Raw genomic sequence first — 6,215 nt, 5'->3', positions numbered from 1 at the left:
CCCCCTTCCCTCCCTCTCTTTCTTTCCCTTTCTCTGTTTCTCTCTCTCTCTCCCTCACCCATTTTCCCTTCCTCAGTCTCTCTTCCCTTCCCTCCTCCATCTCTCTCTGTTTCCTTCCCTCTCTCTTTCCCTTCCTCACTCTCTCTTTCCTTCCCTCTCCCTCTCTCTTTCCTCACTCCCTCTCTTTCTCTCTCTCTCTGTTAGATATTAGCAACTGTTATAATGGTTTCCACCAAGGTTCTCTGTTCCGGTGGGAACAGGGATTCAATCTCATTGGTCAAAGAGTCTGACAGCTCCCTATAAAAGGGCTGCTGTCAGACTGAACCTTCGCTGGATTGTAAATAGTTGTTCTGTTACAATAAAGAGTTGTTGTTGCCTAAGCCTTAGTGTGCCTTTCCTTTACCCAATCTAACACTCTCTTTCCCTCTCCCCTCCTTCTGCCTCTCTCTGTTTCTCTCTCTGTATTTCTCTCTCTCTCTTTCCCCCATGTCCCCCCTGGGGGGGGGGTGGCAGGGGTGAAATTCATATCCAGAGAACCGGTAGTGGAAATTTTGAGTAGTTTGGAGCACCGGCAAATACCACCTCTGGCTGGCCCCAGAGTAGGTGGGAATGGAGATTTTGCAATATCCTTCCCCCAGGAGAAGGGTGGGGATTTTGCGTTATCTTTCCCCAGGAGCGGGGTGGAAAAGGAGATTTTTCAGCATCCTTCCCCTGCCATGCCCACCAAGCCATTCCCAAGAACAGGTAGTAAAAAAAATGAATTTCACTACTGAAATTCAGGGAAAGAACCCATGAACTGGTGCTGGGTGGTGGGAATCTGACTTCCAGAGGCCAACGAGCCCAGGAGCACCCCGCCGAAGCTCAACTGTCTAGCAGGGAGATGGAGCATCCCAACACAGGTTGCTTTTTCTACAGAAAAAGCAACCAGGAGGCAAGAGCGAGCCTACACCGACACAGGATCGCATTGTGGCTCTGCATCGTAATGGACTCCAGGAGGTGGAGGGACCCCATCTCCCCCATTCGTCACCAGGGATCTAGACACTTGCTATTTAGCCTAAAGATTAGTCAGGAATTGTCAGCCTTGTGAGGTAGACCAAGCAGGAAACATAACTGTAAGCTTTACAGTTCTACCTTAGTGCAAGGTTGCATTAACAGAAACTTCCATGTCTTAATGAATATCTCTTCCCTCATCCCCTTTATAACCCAAGAAACTAGGGGGCTTCTGAGTCTCTTGCTTTGTCCATATTGCTGCTGTGGGCTAAATTGCTTTTTAATCTGACTGTTCCCTTGGCTGCGTCTTTTTACCCTGTCTGCCAAGGTCATTCCTACATACCATTACAAGACTACTACTCTTGCCAATGTATATTGTCATGCGTATAGTATTTGTAATATAAGTAACTAAGACCAAAGGCTAAAGCTTTGTTGTCATTTACAAAATGCATATGTATGCACATAAAGGACTGTAAATATATATATATTTAAATATCAGAATTAATAAATTCAGAAATATTCTAAACAGATACATATGAAGCTGTGTGGATAAATAGGAATTATGCAGTTTGAACCTGTCATAGGTACAAAGTAGAAAATGAGAACTGACCTTCAGGAGAAGGTTCTACTTTAATCATCAAAGTCTTATCACATAAAGTTCTTTTATCTATTTCACTAATTCTTACCATGAGGCTCAGCATACTTCAACCTAACATCCTAATTTATATTGCCTTTTCAGGATATGCATGAAAGCTAGACAAGAAAAATCTTCCCTAAAGCTTGTTATGCTATCTGTCTTTTCTGCAATTCAAGTTCTTGATTTGTATGCCCTCTGTCCCTGTTGATTTAAGAGAAGCTACATTTCTTCAATTTTGGTCACTTTACCAATTACCACTTTAATCTGTTGATTAAAAGACTAAAATTATCAATTTAGTCAAGGGCAACCTAAACTGGTCAAGCTTGAACATGAAACATCCCAAATTCAAGATGAATCACCAGGATTTTTCTTCAGATGATAATTTCTTTGATATATAATTTTTACACACTAGTGCCAATTCAGAAATAGTCAGATAGTTCATTCCAGATATACTGAATCCATTGTTTAGCCTCTTTATGAATATAATAGTTTTTCTCTCCTTTGTGCTTTCAATCACTGCTCAGTGATAGTTTTGTATACACCCACCACCCCATGGATATGATGTCTTATACACTCAGATGGGTCTTCATCCAGCGGTGGGATTGAAAAATGTTAGCAACTGGTTCTCTGCCTGGTTGCTGGATAGGCGTGGCCTACACGGCCTCCTGCACAATGGTGGGGATGGGTGTTTTCAGAGGCTCCAGAGGCTTTCCATGAGCCTCCAGGAGGGCGAAAATGGCCAGAAACTGGACTTCAGGGAGGCCAGTCTTTCGCCCTCCCAGAGCCTCCACGTGGGCCCTGCACTTATCTGGCATGATGAACAGGCTGTGTGGAGAGTCCTGGGAGGGTGGGGCCAGCCAGTCCTTGCAACAACCAGTTTGGGGAATCAGATGTAAAATTAACATCCGGTTCACTTGGATGTGTGAACCAGCTGAATCCCATCCCTGGCTTCACCCACTAAAAAGTGCTGAATCCTGTTTTCTAATGGCATCAATTCCTACAATACTACTATCTTACATGAATTGCGTGTCATAAGAGGACTAATAAGACTTCTGCTCTATGCTCTATCGGGGTCTCAATGGGGTCATTAAACTCAGCAGGCTGTCCCTAGGAATTACACAGCACACATGATAAAACATTTTTAAAAAGCTGTTATATTTTTTTAACTAGGATCTCATGTCCATCATCTACAACATTCTATCCTTTTTCCCTTTGACTCTTAAAGTTCTTTCCATGTATATCATTTTCTTGGCATCACTTCTAGGGTTCATTTTAAATTTAGGCAGAAATTAGTCACTCCATCATCACTTTGCCCACTAGCAATTTTGATCGTAACAACTTTTTCCCAAAAGGATGCATGCTGTTCACATGTCAAACTTTTATTTAAAAGTTTGTCAATATCCAGTAAATTGTGCCAAGGATGAAACAATTAAAAAAACTGAATATCACCTGATATTGTTCCATGTCCCCATCAACTCATACTATCTCATTCTAACTCTGTGCCACAAAAATTACTCTTGTAGTGAGGCCACCAAAAAGTACCTAGGACTTACTCCACTCTTTTAACAAATCATAAAATATAATCTTTGCCAAATAATTACAGAACTACTGTACTGTTTACACACTTTTCATTTCTTCCTTTTTATTGTTGTAAGCCACCTAGCGTAGCCCCGTGGTGAAATAGGCAACAAATAGATTTAACAGATAATAATAACACAGAAGACATGAGTCCAGAGTTAGAAAATATAATGCTAATCAATTTCTCTTATAAAACTAAATGACATTTTAGTTATGACAAACATGTCTCATCAATTCCAAAGGATCTACTTTATGCATAACTATATCTGGCTCCAACCTATTACGTTCAGAGCCTAAAAATAACCTTGCCATATCATTTTACTGTACTGTAGTAAGAGCTGAAATGCATATTCACAATTTGATAGGACTTCTGGGAGTGTGTGTTGTTATATGATGGTCTCTGCACAAATATTGTATATACTATACAAGAGTCTAACTACCATTATGTTACATTCCCAGTTGCCTTCTGGCAAAATCACAAATGTCACAAATACACTATACTAAAATGGAAGACAGTAAGGACCATTGTAATGATTCACCTTGATGACTGATGTCCTTTAGCTGTCGCTCTCATTTTTAGCCATGAACTGTACAAACTCCACAGTTGCTGCCTCTATATTTCAATTATTGTGCTAGCCTTTTCTTCCTTTCCTTGGGCTTTCACAATTGTCTGAGTCAGCCGTTCAGATTCTTGAGTAGGAAGCCTTACATTTTTGTAAATATTCTTCTGGCTGATAGTTCAAGTGTAAAATAATGCTGTCCAGGACTTTTGAAATAATTTTAGAAGGTGCTTTTGAGGTGGAGGGTGGGGATAGAAATATAACACATGTCTAAATCTTTAAAGGAGCTGTGTCTTTTCCTGAGATCACAGATCTCCCTTCTGGAGCTGACACACAATGACAGAACAAGATACGGCTGCCTTAAGTAATTGCAATTAAATACGAAGTTTGTATCTGTGCCTGCTGTGAAGCATCTTTTTGGAATCAAATCAAAGGTACTGAACCAGCACTAGTGAGCCTGCCAATGCAGCTGCCAACAGTACCAGGCCTTTAAATGCCTCTAACTATACATACTTGCCAGCTAGTCTTAAATTGGGTTTTGTCTCAAAAATTCATTTTCAAAGAAAAACAAAGGTTCAAAGAAATTGGGTTTTGGCTCAAAGATTCAAAGAATTCAAAGAAAAACAAGAAAGTCCAGTTGCCTCTTGAAAAAGCTCCTTTGGGATAACCATGACCTGGATGACTGAGAATCTCCATAGATTCTGCCTCTATGACAAATCCTTTGGGGAACTTGCACATATTTCTAATAAGAATGTGACATAACAAATTTTGAATTATTTTCACAGTGAATTTTCTAAGAGAGAGATAGAGTTTATCAAATGAAGAGAAAGTAAGCACACATTTTAAGCTTTTTTGCCCTGTGTGTTGTATTTTTAAAAAATCTTTTAATATTTTTAAAATATTTTTTAAAAATCTTTTAATATTCAACCAGGAGCAAAATGTTTACGAAGATGTTTACGAACATCAATAAAGCATGGGAAAAGCTGCAAGGATATGTTCATATATATATATGTAGAGTTATTTTGCTATTATAGGGGTGACATTTTGTTTTAAGATTGCAGTATTCAGCAATACCTTAGCTCTTCTTCTGTGATTTTCCTCACAGAAGTGCACCGAAATGAGGTGCTTTGGGTGTCGCACACTCAGCTGCTGTGACTTAACACATTCTCAGGACTACTGAGACAAAAAAGTGCAATGTAATATATCACCAACATTCTTTTGCATAGAATATTGAACTAAGTGTGGAGGCAGAGAGAGAGGAGGGAGTGAAACACCCCTTAGCATTGAAGTGGTCCTTCTGCCACTGAAGCAGCTTGGAGAGAAACCACCTGTCCAACTCCTTTAGGCCTGCTTTCTATTTCTCAACTACCCTATAGAATTGTAAGGTTTATGTTAATGTGGGATAAGAAGATTCCAGACTGAAGAGGAAAGCTTGCTGGGCTCATTTGCATGTCAATAAACCCAGCCTGATTCTGCTTCCCAGTTCACAGCTAACTGCTAGAGGAGCCTTGGGAACAAACAGAAAGCACTTGTTTCGCTTTGCTGCCACCTTGATCTTTGAAAGATGGAGGTTTCAATGGTAAGAGAGGAAAACAGTTTGCACGTATTCCCATCATACTTTCTGGAGCATGCTATGCTATTAGCAGCCGGGGAAAGGAGCTTGAAAGTAATTGCATTTCAGAGGGAAGCATAAATGCTGTGTTGTCTATGAAAATAGCAGGTTATCGGTATGATTAAAGGCCAAATCGCTTTTAAGGGCATTTATAGTCACAAAAAAGATCATTAAGCTTGCCTTGCTTTAGAATTTTTTCTAACCCATCCATCTCTCTTTTTTTAAAGCTTATCTTTCTACATATGCATATGAACTGCAATCACTCTTTTGCAGAGGAAACATAGCTTGGCTGTTCTCAAATCAATGCAATTACTTTTATGTTGAATGACATTTCTTTAAACGCACATTTTAAATTACAAGATTTACAGAAGAATATGAATATGTAGCAAGAATCTGAATGGAGTCAGGATCAGAAATAACATCGATAAGGAACTTTCATTCTTCACATACTGGTTTGTGAAAACAATTCCCCAAAACGAAATGAATGAGAAAGAAGTGACAGGTATGTTACATAAATGGAATTGGAGAGGTGGAATGGAAGGTGTAGGAACCCATAATTATTAGTACTTGAAAGGAAGGATATGAAAATTCACAAAAAGTAAGTGTATTCAGAAACTATTTGCCATTGAAAAGTAGCTACTATCAAAAAACAACAGGACTGGATTTTAGCTTCCATACCCTACTTTTTGTGTCCCAAGGCACTCAGGTGATCACTATGGCAATAGCATGTTAGATTAGCTTAGTTTTTAATTTAAGAAAGGGGTTCTTTAGCAGAATTTGGTAGAAGAAATCTGAAGTTAAAAGAGAAATCAAAAGTGCAATCAAAGCCATGTAGAAG

The 6,215-nt window shown here is 39.4% G+C and overlaps 1 protein-coding gene across 7 annotated transcripts in view; it reads right to left on the bottom strand.

The window, feature by feature from the left end:
* Positions 1-6,215, bottom strand: part of NAV2 (neuron navigator 2) — a 316,849-nt gene that overhangs the window by 257,383 nt on the left and 53,251 nt on the right. The window lies entirely within an intron of this gene.

The sequence above is a fragment of the Natrix helvetica genome, assembly GCF_964273705.1.
Source record: "Natrix helvetica genome assembly, chromosome: 1".
In the NCBI taxonomy this organism is placed as follows: domain Eukaryota; kingdom Metazoa; phylum Chordata; class Lepidosauria; order Squamata; family Natricidae; genus Natrix; species Natrix helvetica.
Note: the sequence above shows the minus strand (reverse complement) of the source record. Positions and strands in the feature narration are given on the sequence as shown.